Source organism: Alligator mississippiensis, chromosome 1 (assembly GCF_030867095.1).
Source record: "Alligator mississippiensis isolate rAllMis1 chromosome 1, rAllMis1, whole genome shotgun sequence".
NCBI classification, from domain to species: domain Eukaryota; kingdom Metazoa; phylum Chordata; order Crocodylia; family Alligatoridae; genus Alligator; species Alligator mississippiensis.
In genome coordinates, this window is record NC_081824.1 from 187887231 (window position 1) to 187899908 (window position 12678).

The 12678-nt window shown below is 49.3% G+C and overlaps 1 protein-coding gene across 1 annotated transcript in view; it reads left to right on the forward strand.

Annotated features, from left to right (window-relative positions):
- The window catches only part of LOC102575735 (spermatogenesis-associated protein 7 homolog), an 83946-nt gene that overhangs the window by 15177 nt on the left and 56091 nt on the right, over positions 1 to 12678 (forward strand). The gene's annotated exons all lie outside the window — the stretch shown is intronic.

The window sequence follows — 12678 nt, forward strand, 5'->3', positions numbered from 1 at the left end:
TATGCTTTACTTACTCAGTAAGGATTACATTACAAGTAGGCATGCACGGTAGAAGGCAGCATAACCATCTGTCACTAAAATTTTTTTTGCACTATTTCACACTGCAGGCCAGTTCCTGCTAGGGACAAATACTCTAAATGCTCACTGAAATCTATGGAAGCTGCTGGCATTTCTCCCAACTTGCAGAATCAGGCCTTTTGTCCTTATAGAACAGTCCCTTCTCTCAGCAGTAACTACCACAGCCTTCTGCTTTTGATTCATTCTTTTAGATTGTCTTAATATTGTATTTAATTCTAAAGATTAAGGGAGATTCTGCCTCATCCTTTCTGTGCATGCCATTATCTGTCTTGTTATATCTGTTCATTATTACTATTGTTATATGGAACTAAGCAAAGTACATCCTGTTTTCTGTAACTTCCACATAGAACTTCTCATGTTTTCTTTTCACCTTTTAGTATTTTCCATCTTTTATAGGCAATCAAAAGAATTCCATAGAGAGTTATCTGTCTGCTATAAGAAATATCAGATTTTTCCTTCATACAGTTTTTAATCTGAGTCTTTCTCTAAAATAACTTCTGAAAAAATACATTAAAGTGGACATGTCTGCATATGTATTTGATACAGCACCAGTTTATTCACAAATAAATTACTCGTAAGTAAATGGTTCCAGACAAGTATCTACACATGTAGGGAAGAGAAAGCAGATTGGCTGCTAATCTGCTCCTGTTTCCTGGGGCCTTGCAATGGGAGCTCCAGGCTCCAGCTGCAGCTGCCAGCAGCTAGCAGCCCTCTTCAAAAGGCAGCCCCGCTCACTGCTCTCTGCCCAGCCACTACCTTGGCCAGGAGCAGCAGGTCCAGCACAGGGATGGCATCCCAGGGGCACCACCATGCACCTGCTACCTACACTCCATCTGCCTGGCTGGAGCAGGCCTGGGAGAGACACTGACGATGGGCTCCGGGATGCCACCACTGGGGCTGCCCTCCTGGGCCTCCAGTCCCACCACCCCTGGACCTGCTGGGCCAGTCAGGACTGGCGGTGGCATGTTGTCCAGCATACCTGGAACAATGAGTAGTGGCTGGAGGCCTTCTGCAAGACCCAAGCCACCTTCCTAGACCTGAAGCAGCTCTGGCCATACCTGGAGCAACAACACACCGACATGTGTCTGCCCCTCTCTGCAGATACCTGCTTGGTCTGTGCTCTGCGGAAGCTGGCTGCACCCACCAGCCTGCAGTATGTCAGCCACCTGTTTTGTGTTTGCAAGGCCACTGCCAGGGAGGTCATCCTAGAGGTCTGTGGCACCCTCCAGGACATGCTGGGGCACCCTCCAAGACACGCTCTGCATGCATGACCCCTTGCCATTGGTTGTGGGGGTCCATTCCCTGGGATTCCCCAAGTGCAGTGTGGCCTTTGACAGGACCCACATCCCTGTCACCTGCCTGCCCCACAGAGAAAACCCCTACTATAGCCAGAGGGGCTTTCACTCCATGGTCCTCCAGGCCATTGTGGAACACTGCGGTGCCTTCACACACGTGAGTACCAGCTGAGCTGGCAGTGCCCATGATGCCTGCATCTTCTGGAACTCCAGCCTGCCGGGCCTGGTGGAGAGTGGGTGCTTCGCACCAGTGGTGCTGAAAATGTGGTGGTCCCACCTCTCCTCATCAGGGACCATCAGCACTTCTGCCCTGGCTCATGCAGCCCTACACGGGCCACACATGGACCCCCACCACCTGCCTTGACTTCACTAAGGACAACCTCCCCCAGGTCATCATCACGGCCTGTGTGCTGCATAACATCTGTGAGGCCCAGGGGGAGCTTATTCACCAGGCCTGGGCAGTGGAGGCATGGCACGCGCAGGACACCTGGCATCAGGAGCACCACCTGTGGTGGCAGCAGCCAAGGCCCCAGGAGAGCTGTGCACCCACCCGTGGGGGCCAGAGCACCAGGTGCAGGAGGTGCTAGCCAACCACCTCTTCCAGCACTCCCCACTTTAGCCCGCCTTTATCACTGCCCATAGACCTCCCACCCCCCACATCCAGCCCCAGCACCACACTCACTGCAGACATGTCTTAGTTTTTATTCCCCTTGCATCAAAACAGACTCCCTCCCTCCCCAACAAACAGAGCCCCTTCCCCCCCCCACTAAACAGAGCCCCTCCTTCACCCACCTCTCCCACCAAAAATAAAACACATTCTTCCCCTTAAAAACTTTGTTCAGTGTCCTTTTTGTGTCATCCTGGGGTGGGAGAGCCTGGAGACAGGTGGCCAGCACCCCAGCCTCTGGCTACTCCCCCATGGGTACACATGCTATGGCAAGTGTGGTGGGTGGGGGGCTCTCCCAGAGGTGATGGTAGCTGGTGCTCCCCTGCTCAGGTGGTTCCCTGCAGCAGCTGGTGTCCAGGCCCAGCAGGGATGACAAGCTATGCAGGGTCCTGACCTCACTGCAGGCAGCTCTGGCTCCACACCTGCTTGGAGGCAAGGCAAGTGGCAGGGCTGGGCCCAGGCAGGGGCGGGGGTGCTGGATTGTACCAGACCCAGGGCAGGGGCTGGGCCACGGGCTCCTGGAGGCAGCTCAGGACCTCCTCCAATGCCCACATGAGGGCATTCTTAGGCAATGACAGGAGGACAGTGGGTGACTACCAGGGAGCAGGCAAGGTTAGGGTCAGGGGCTGGGCAGCGGGTGGCATGAAGGTGACCACCAGTGTCAGAACCGTGTCCAGCATCCGGCAGTCATCATCGGTGGCCTGCACTGTCTGGGCCAGGATGGCATTGTGTTTTTCCAGTGTCTCCACCTGTTCACGCTTCAGGGCTAGGAGCTGCCCAGAACTTCCGGTCCACCTGGTCCCGCACCTTCTCCCAGCCAGTGTCTTCTACCTGTCCTGGCAGGCCACATCCTCCACCTGCCAGGCCCGAGTGTCCCCCAGCTGGTCCTCCAATGCCATGACCAAGCGGTCCAAGAGGAGGGTCCTGTTCAGGGTCCTTCTCTGGTGGAACTGCCACATCCACGGGGCCCTGGCTGTGGGTGCTGGTGACCCTGAGGCCTCAAAGCTGCCAAGGGAGGCCTCTCCCCCATGCATAGCAGCAGCCCTTGAAGAGCCATTAGACAGAAGCTGTTTGTCAGAGTTTGCAACATTTCTGAGATAAGATGCTCTGTACCCAGGGCTGTGCGCTGCCCAGCCCCAAACTCAGGGGTCAGATATGCACAGGTGGCCAGGGACCATAGTAAGGTGGCCTGGCAGGCCTGGGGTCAGGCAGCCACTGGCCAAGCCCCCCTTCCCCGCTTGCTTCTCTGGGGCCGGCAGGCCCCTGGGTGCTGGCCACAGGCAGCCTGCCTCCCCCGCCCCGTTCCCACAACGGGACAAGCCAGGCTCCTGGCAGCACCTCCTGCTATGGCTTCAGACCCTGCTCTCCCCCTTTCTTCTGAAGGCCAACTGCTCTGCTGCACTGCCACCCAGCCTACAGTGCTGGGCTCAGGGGGCATAGGGCTCCTGGACAACTGGGATGAGAAGCTGCCTGCATCCCACTCTGCCCACAAGGGGCCTCTCCAAGGAGGTGCCCCGGTGCCAGCCCCCCCATGCTGCTGTTGCACCCCAAGCATGCCCTTGCTGCACATGCCCTGGGCCATGCGCAAGAACCTGTTTGCATGGACCAAGGGATGCCTGACCCACTATGCCTTGCTGCTGCTGCTGCTGGCCATAGTGCCTCAGGTGCACCTGTGTACCTGGTACAGGACCCTGAGCTATGACAGTATGGGGGGCAAGCCCAGGCTGCCCTGCAACCTCTGCTGCCGCCTGGATGGCTACACTACACGTCCCTGCTCCCCGCTGCTGAAAAGAATATGTCAATTCCAGCAGCAATTTCCCTCAGCATGAGAGGCTTATGCCCACCTAGATGCAGGGGCATGGGTTGCTCAATAAAGTTTGGCCCTGTCTCCCACCTCCTTGCATGCTGTGTGGGAGGAAAGCCGAGGCCAGGGAAGTACAGAGGGGGGGGGAAGGAGTAGGGGCGAGGAGGGCCCACTTTCATGGCTGGGGCTGGCATGGCTGCCAGCTCCGACCAGTCACAGCTGTTGGCGACAGTGTGCAGCTCTGGGCAGTGTCCTTGGATGGTGGGGTGTGGCAGTGACATAGCTGTTTGGGACTGCGGAGCTTCTGCGGCAGGCGCTGGCCTGGGCTCCCCAACTTGCTGTTGCAGGGTGCAGCCGGGGAGCTCAGCAGGATAGGCTGCTGGACTCCTTAAGGGCCCTCCCTTGGTGACATGTCACCAGAGCTGTCAGGCCAGGCCAGGTGCTTGGGCAAGGTGCCTGTGCTGCTATAGACAGCATGGCTGCAGCCTGAGTCCTGGAGTGCAAGCATGTCTGTCATTTCCTGCATAAAGGACACAGACTTCTGGGCATTCCCCAACCAATGGAAACCCACTGTGCCCGCAAGTCCTTGATCTTTATGTGGCACTGCCATGACAACCAGTCGTGCCCGCACTCCCACATCCAGGCTGACAGCCCCTCATAGACATGGGTGTTGGAGTGCCAGCCCACTTGAACTGGTGCTGCATCTTTGCCTTGCCCCACAGTGCCAAGAGGTCACCAGTCTCCTTTGTTGGACCAGTTGGGGCCCTGGGTGTTGGGCATGGGTGTGTCCATGGCCGTGGATGAGGATGCCATCATCGATCCACACTGGCTCTCTGGGCCCCTGAGCAGCAATGCCCAGTGTGCCCCAAAACACCAGCAAAGTGCCAATGTGGGGCAGAGGTAATGCCCCAAAGCATCTCCATGCTGAGGGTGGGCTGCAGGCAGGTGAAACTGACTCCAGCATCCAGTTGCTGCCTGCCACTGTGAGCTGGCAGGCCTAGCTGGAGCCTGCAGCAGCCTGAAGGCCTGGATGGCGGGGCTCTGGCAGCCGTGCTGGGGTGCAGGCAGGCTAGGACGGCTGCCCTGCAGCCTGCCCAGGGAAACACGAGTGGCCTCAGGCTCCCCGTTGGTGTGTCCCAGGGCTCTTGAGTGCCTGCAGGCTTTTTTAAAGGCCTGAGGGAGGGGCTGGCATAGAGGCAGCCCAGCCCTAGGGCAGGAGAGGCTCCCAGCTTGGAGCCCTGAGGCTAGCCTCAGGCCAGACCCCTAGTAGCACAGCTACATGTGGTCGCGTCTACACATGCATAACTGCACTGTAATCAGGTGTAAATTTGCTACACATTTATTTATTGATTTTTTCAATTAGACTGTAAAAATTTAAGTGGCCATAGAAACAAACAGCTGCTGGAAGGTTTTTCCCAGGTGTAGTGGGTCTGTGCAGGTGATATAAAACTGCAGAAAATTCAAAGAAAGTGAACATAAATGACACAGGCAAGAAACACCATTAAATAAAAATAACATCCCACTGAGTTTGGAACTCATTATGGTCATTCCTCTAGTACAGGGGTTGTCAAGCAGGAGTATGCATACCCCTAGGGGTACTTGGAAAGGTTTTTGTGGGTACATGCAGGTAGGCAGGGACAGAGCACACCCCAGGGTGCAGTGTCTTCTCTGGCATGTTCCCACACATTGCCTCTTACCCAGGGGAGGGGTGCTTCAGGCACCACCAGCCCCACACGGCACACCGTAGCACCTCCCCACCTCACACCCCAGTTTGCCTTCCTGATTGGCTGCCACCCTCAGCCAATAACCAATGGCAAGGAGGCTCCGCTCTGTGAACAGACATGGGGAAGGTGGCTCACACACAGCGGCTGCTGCTGCCACCCACCACCCTGTGCCACTGCCTCCCAGGAGCAGAGCTGCAGGGGGCAAAGGTAGCCTGAGGGCGGGGGTGGGGTGAGGGCAGTGGTACCCCTCTGCAGGCCGCACAGGTGCCACCCAGCTGGCTGGATGTGGGGGGAGGGGCTTGCATGCAGCAGCCAGTACTGCAGCCACCCACAACCCTGTGCCACCACCATACGTTGCTTTCCCACGGCCGGTCATACATGCAGTTCTGCAGGCTGCTGATGGACAGTGCGCGTTTGGCCGGTCGCAAGGCCCATCAGCAGCCTGCAGAGCCTCATGTGTGACCAGCTATGGAAAAAAGTGGCGTGGGGGCAGCAGGCAGGGGCGGCGCTACCCACCGCCCCCCATGTATCTGGCTGCCGCCACCAGAAAGGATACACTAGTTAAAAAAGGCTGAAAACCCCTGCATTAGTAGTATAGGTTAGTTTCCTGGGAAATCAATGCCAGGGGCTTATTTTTAATGTAATTTGTTTGTTTGTCCATATGCACTAGTCTTTATGCAGAGATTGTCATAAAAAGTATTTGGGTAAACCCAGCAATGCCCAGTTCCTGAGGAGCAGGATAAATTGGCCCTCATTATTTTATATGCTGCCATGGCTAGACTGCTTCTGGTACTAAATCTGTCTCAAGTATCTCTACACCGTATGTAATCTGAAATGTAGCTGTCCCTTAATATAACAGTGCCTTCTGGTGACTCCAGCCATTACATTATTTTAGGAATAGTATTAGAATAATTTTCAAGCTCATCCCGCGCCTGCGAAGCATGTGTTTAAGAACACTGTTGAATCAAGAAATGCAGTTGTGCTGATTTCTGTGTCATGCAGTTTCAATTGTTTCAGTGACTTGGTAGTCACTGGCTGCCAAGGTGGCATATGTGGAAGAATATATGGAAGCAGGTGATCAACTAAACATTTTTTTAATGAACTTGAGCATATCTGGAGAGTCCAAGACTGCTATTGCATTGGCTCCTTTCCTTCAGCTGGGAAGCATGAAATTTACAGGAGCTGAAATTGAACATAAAAATGTTTCCTGGAAACATTTTTCCCTCTCTTACTTCCATACCACTTTGATGACATATAGCAAAGTCTTATGGTCCAAGCTTTAAGCTACTGTTTATAAGTGCTGATTGTGAATGAAGCCACTCTTTCTATGGAGAAAGCAACCTAATGCATCATATCTTCAGGATTTAGATGTGTGCAGAATGTATGGAGTTAAGATCATGAACTCAGGAAAGCTAGGTTTATTTCTCTGCCACCAATTTTCTGAGAAACCAGGAACAAATCACTTAATTGCTTCCTGGATCATTTCTTCATGGCTAAAATTAGGATACTAATTATTATGGAGATAGTAATTATGAGAATTACAACTTCATTGCTAAAATGAGGATTATACACCGCATGCTGAAGTCATTGCCTAAGAATGCCTTCAAATCTTACAACTGTACTAATGCAGTTACCACACATGGGGTCCTGCCTCTCCTTACCATAGCATTGCCTGGAAGTTTCCCAGTTTTTCACCCCAGGCTCACATGGACTCCATGATTAACTGTATGATTCGACTGCATCAATATGCAACAACTGTATACCTACGTAGCCACTATGCATGTGGTTCTGTATTGTCCCCCAACTCTACTAAGCCATGCAATGATTCTAACATTTTTTCTCCCACCCTTTTATCTGGGTTATCTATTTAGATTGTGAGTTCTTTGGGATATAGACAGTCTCCAACTTTGCATTTATCTAGAGTAGGGTCTATAGGGAAATGGTTTAAGTGAGAACTGTAGAAGTTACTGTTTTTCAAATAATAACAACAGCAACAAAAGCATATTTGCATGACCAGTTGTTATAATTACATGTGCAAATGACAAATAAGATACCACACTATTTGCAAGTATGAAGGCTGTGTATACAGTCACAGTACTTGCACAGATTTTACAGCATACATTGCATGTACACTTATAAAAGCCTGTCTTTAAATTAGTTACATTTCTTGGGTCTAACTGTGACACCTTTGGACATCTTTACTTAGTTTTTAATTAGCCTTCATTCAGGACAATTTGTCATTCTTTTTTTCTTTTTCAGGTTCAAGTCTTGGTGAAGTAATCACCACACAAGTACTTCAAGATAAAATAAGACCAAAATAAATAACAATGCCTCCTGTTCTAACAAATTTGCATGTGAATAATAGTCCTCCTTAAATATAATGACCTTAACTCTGTCCTTTCATCTACAGCTCTTTCACAAAAATGATAGAATTCTGAAAACTCTGATTTCCCCAGAGATAGTTTACTGATGCTCCCCCAGGAATAAAAAGATGATGAATATGATTAATAATAATATTTTAAATTCTGTGAACATGCAGTGCAGGGTACATGTTAAACGTTGGAACAGAGAAAATTCTTCTTTGCATGTTAATATGGTGTACTAAAGGATGATCTAATGATCAGAATGCCTTCAAATGTACCAATTAACAAAAATGATTGCAAAATAATTATTTTTAATTTGTTTTAAATACTGTGATCTGTCATCTTGGAACTGAGAGAACTTCCTTTTGTACACATCCTGCTATGGTTATATATGAAGTTCTTCTAAAATGAAGAACTACCTTTATTTCTTAATTAAAAGGCATTAATTAGATGGGATTACATAAAACAAAGGGCTGGAAGGGACTTTAGGAGGTGCTCTAGTCCACTCCTCTGCTTAAGGCACAGTTATCCCTATCTAAACAGTTCTAGACAAATGTTTGTCTAATTTGCTCTTAAAAATGTCAAATGACAGAGATTCCATCATCTCCCTAAGAAATCTGTTCCAGTATTTAACCACATTTTTAGTTACAAAATTCTTCCTAATATCCCATCTAAATTTCCCTTGTTGCAATTTAAGCTCATTGCTTCTTGTCCTCTCTCCTCTGGGCAGAGAGAAGAGTTGATCGTCATCCTCTTTGCAACAATCCACTTTATATTTAAAGACTATTAACAAGTTCTCTCCACAGAATCCAAAAGCATTTAGTGGGGCTTAACTCACTTTAGTTTCAGTGAAGGTTTAGCTTATGTTAGGACTCAAAGGAGATAGCAAGATTTGGTCCAAATAGGGCACATCTACACATGGAATAACTCTGGAGCATATTGTTCTGGAGATTATTGCTCCTGGGTGCTCTGTTTGAGTGTGTACCTGTGACTGCAGCACATTGAACCAGGATGCAGCTGCCCCAGCTGGCAGGGGGCCCCAGGGGTCAGCTTGCCAACCTGGGGCTGCTCCCTCCTGGCTCAATGTGCTGTGAAGGGGCTGGCTGGGTGTGAGGATACTCCAGTGTGGGGCTAGCCAGCAGACAGCCCCCACACTGAAGTACCGTCATGCCCCAGCCAGCCAGAGCAGCATCTACACGTGCAGTGCTGCAGAGTAAAACAGTCCACAGCAGGATAGTACTTGTATTTGTAAATATTATTCTGCTGCAGAATTAATGTTGACTAGAGGTGTGCGAAATGGGCCGTGTTTGATTTGGATTTGGATTCAGGCCGAATCCAGGACAGTGATTCGATTCATTGATTCAGATCATTGTCCCAATTCGATTCGGCTGAATTCAAATCTGAAGATTTGATGCTGATTCAGAGAATCAGGGATTCGGCCATAGACACAGCTTTAAATGTTTTTTCTACATATTTCAAGGTACCAGGTGTGGCTCATGAATGTTGCAATGGTGGGGCAGATGGAACGTCCCACAGGAGCACAGGGGCCTCCCCCTGCATGCTTGGTGGCGGAACTGGAAGTGGACCAGAAACCTTCTGAGTCCACTTCCAGGTCCACTGCTGAGCATGCAGGGAACCCCTGTTCCCCCAGCTCGGTGATCAGCCACAGGGGGACCCTGGGTGCCCCCCTAGACCCAGGAGGCACCAGTTGCCAAGCCAGGGGACAGAGGGAAGGTCCTCTGCAGCAGACCAGGAAGTGGACCAGAAGTGCTTCTGGTCCATTTCCAGGTCCACCACCAAGCACACTGGGGACCTCCCCCGTGCTCCTGTGGGACGCTCCATCCACCCCACCATCTCAGTGTTCACGAGCCACCTGGTACCTTGAGGTATGTAGAAAAAACATTTAAAGCTGTGTCTATGTCTGAATCATTGAATCTCTCCAAATTGATTTGGAGGGTTCCGATGCCAACCAAGTCCCATTAGCTGTGGGGCTTGCAACCTTGGGAGCCAGTGCAGGTGGCACCCAGGATCATGATCCTAGGCTTCCCCAGCACTGGCGATAAAAAGTGCAGTGAGATCAAATGCATGATCCCACAGTTGTGCTTCCTGCTATGTATGCGTGGTACAGCAGGAGGCACACTTGTGTGGATAATGCATTAGATCCCATTGTACCTTTACCTGCATGCGTAGAGGGGCCCTTAGTGTTCAAATGTGCTGCACCAGAAGGAGCCTGTATTTCCGAATGCCCTGAGCACCACCCTCTGAAATCAGGCGTAGTCCTCTGTTAGATGTTAAAGGAAAGTCTTGGAGGTCCCTAGAAGCCGTAAGCTAAAATTATGCCTCCAAGTCAAAGAAGAGTTTTGTTAATTTTGCCATCAGTGATGGCATTCACTCCACTCTGGCATGCTGGTAGCTTACCCCTGCCAGGGAAAGGATCTCATGCAGCTCAAAAAAAAAAATTTCCAGTATCAATTCTTACTACCTGACTTAAGTTAAACTAGTGCAACATATTGATATGTCAACAGTATGTTGCCAAGCACTTGAAGCCTAAGCACAATAAGCCTTAGATCCCCAAGTGCTCACATAATAAATTTGATACCTAAGGTATACATTTACAGAGTGATAGTTAAACTGCTGCAAATGATTGTATGACTATGTTTACTTCAGTTTTAGGACGACTGGGTATAGTTTAGATTAAGCTCTCTAATAGTGAAATAAGATTATCCACGGTGTTGTTTGTACCAGTTTAAAAGCCAATTAAAATAAATTTCAATGGCATAACTTTCCCAGGTAAATCAGGTTTCTTTTGAAAATGGTACTTAAATACTTTTGAAAATTTTACTGTACATGTCTCAAGCTGTTGTAGATTCATAGATGTTAGGGTCGGAAGGGACCTCAATAGATCATCGAGTCCGACCCCCTGCATAAGCAGGAAAGGGTGCTGGGTCTAGATGACCCCAGCTAGATGCTCATCTAACCTCCTCTTGAAGACCCCCAGGGTAGGGGAGAGCACCTCCTCCCTTGGGAGCCCGTTCCAGACCCTGGCCACTCGAACTGTGAAGAAGTTCTTCCTAATGTCCAATCTAAATCTGCTGTCTGCTAGCTTGTGGCCATTATTTCTTGTAACCCCCGGGGGCGCCTTGGTAAATAAATACTCACCAATTCCCTTCTGTGCCCTCGTGATGAACTTATAGGCAGCCACAAGGTCGCCTCTCAACCTTCTCTTGCGGAGGCTGAAAAGGTCCAGTTTCTCTAGTCTCTCCTCGTAGGGCTTGGTCTGCAGGCCCTTAACCATACGAGTGGCCCTTCTCTGGACCCTCTCCAGGTTATCCGCATCCCTCTTGAATTGCGGCGCCCAGAATTGCACGCAGTACTCCAACTGCGGTCTGACCAGCACCCGATAGAGGGGAAGTATCACCTCCTTGGACCTATTCGTCATGCATCTGCTGATGCACGATAAAGTGCCATTGGCTTTTTTGATGGCTTCGTCACACTGCCGACTCATGTTCATCTTGGAGTCCACTAGGACTCCAAGATCCCTTTCCACTTCCGTGCTACCCAGCAGGTCATTCCCTAGGCAGTAGGTGTGCTGGACATTCTTCCTCCCTAGGTGCAGCACTTTGCATTTCTCCTTGTTGAACTGCATTCTGTTGTTTTCTGCCCACTTGTCCAACCTGTCCAGGTCTGCTTGCAGCTGTTCCCTGCCCTCCGGCGTGTCCACTTCTCCCCATAGCTTTGTGTCATCTGCAAACTTGGACAGAGTACATTTCACTCCCTCGTCCAAGTCACTGATGAAGACATTAAAGAGTATCGGTCCAAGGACCGAGCCCTGCGGGACCCCAAGGTCAGATTTTTATGTTATTTAGGCACCATTAATTTAGGTGTCAGATGTTAGGGAGTTAGGTACCTGCATGATTTGGAAAATCCAACTGTTGTATACTTGAGAGTAAAACTGACCAATTTTCAGTGAGATGTGGGCTTCTATGCACCCAAGTCATTTCTGAGAAATGAGATTTAGGCTTATAAATCATTTTGCTCCTTCCAAAAGTTACATCATGCCTTTTTTTGAAATACATTTCAACTGTCACAACAGGTGAAACATCATAATATTCCTTCATGCTATCAGCAGAATTCTTATACTCCTTTCAGTTTCTATGCTTATAGTTACCTCAGTATTACGATGGTGAAGAGCTAATTTCAGTGTTTTGCTTTAGGTGTCTGTGCCATACTCTTTTATATAGCTATATATATATCTATATAAATAATTAAAAATCAATATTGTTATATTGTTTACACTGTTCACCCTCAACATGAATCATATTACATGAGTATCATGATGGTTTTTATGCTTCACAGTACTTCCAAGTACTTCTTGCATAATAATATATTATGTCACATTATATACATGTTAGTATTATACATTTCTGTTCCACACAGGGAATTCTCATACAGATGCTGCTATAGCAGAAATTTCTTTCAATAGTGACAATCAAAATGTTCATGCCAAACAGTAATGGTATCATAGGGAATAAGTAAGGGGGTACTTCAAAGACACTCCATATTTAAAGTCCATAGGAGGTGGGCATATAACTCCCCTTTATGCCTTTGGAAATTTCTCCCTATCTTATTAAGGAAAGATCGGATTCTTGCCTTCATGCAAGGATGTGCCCAACTCTGTCTTTTCCTTCCTGGTTCTTTGCCACTGGTAGGACAGCATGATACCTATAAGAGTCATGATATCCAATGG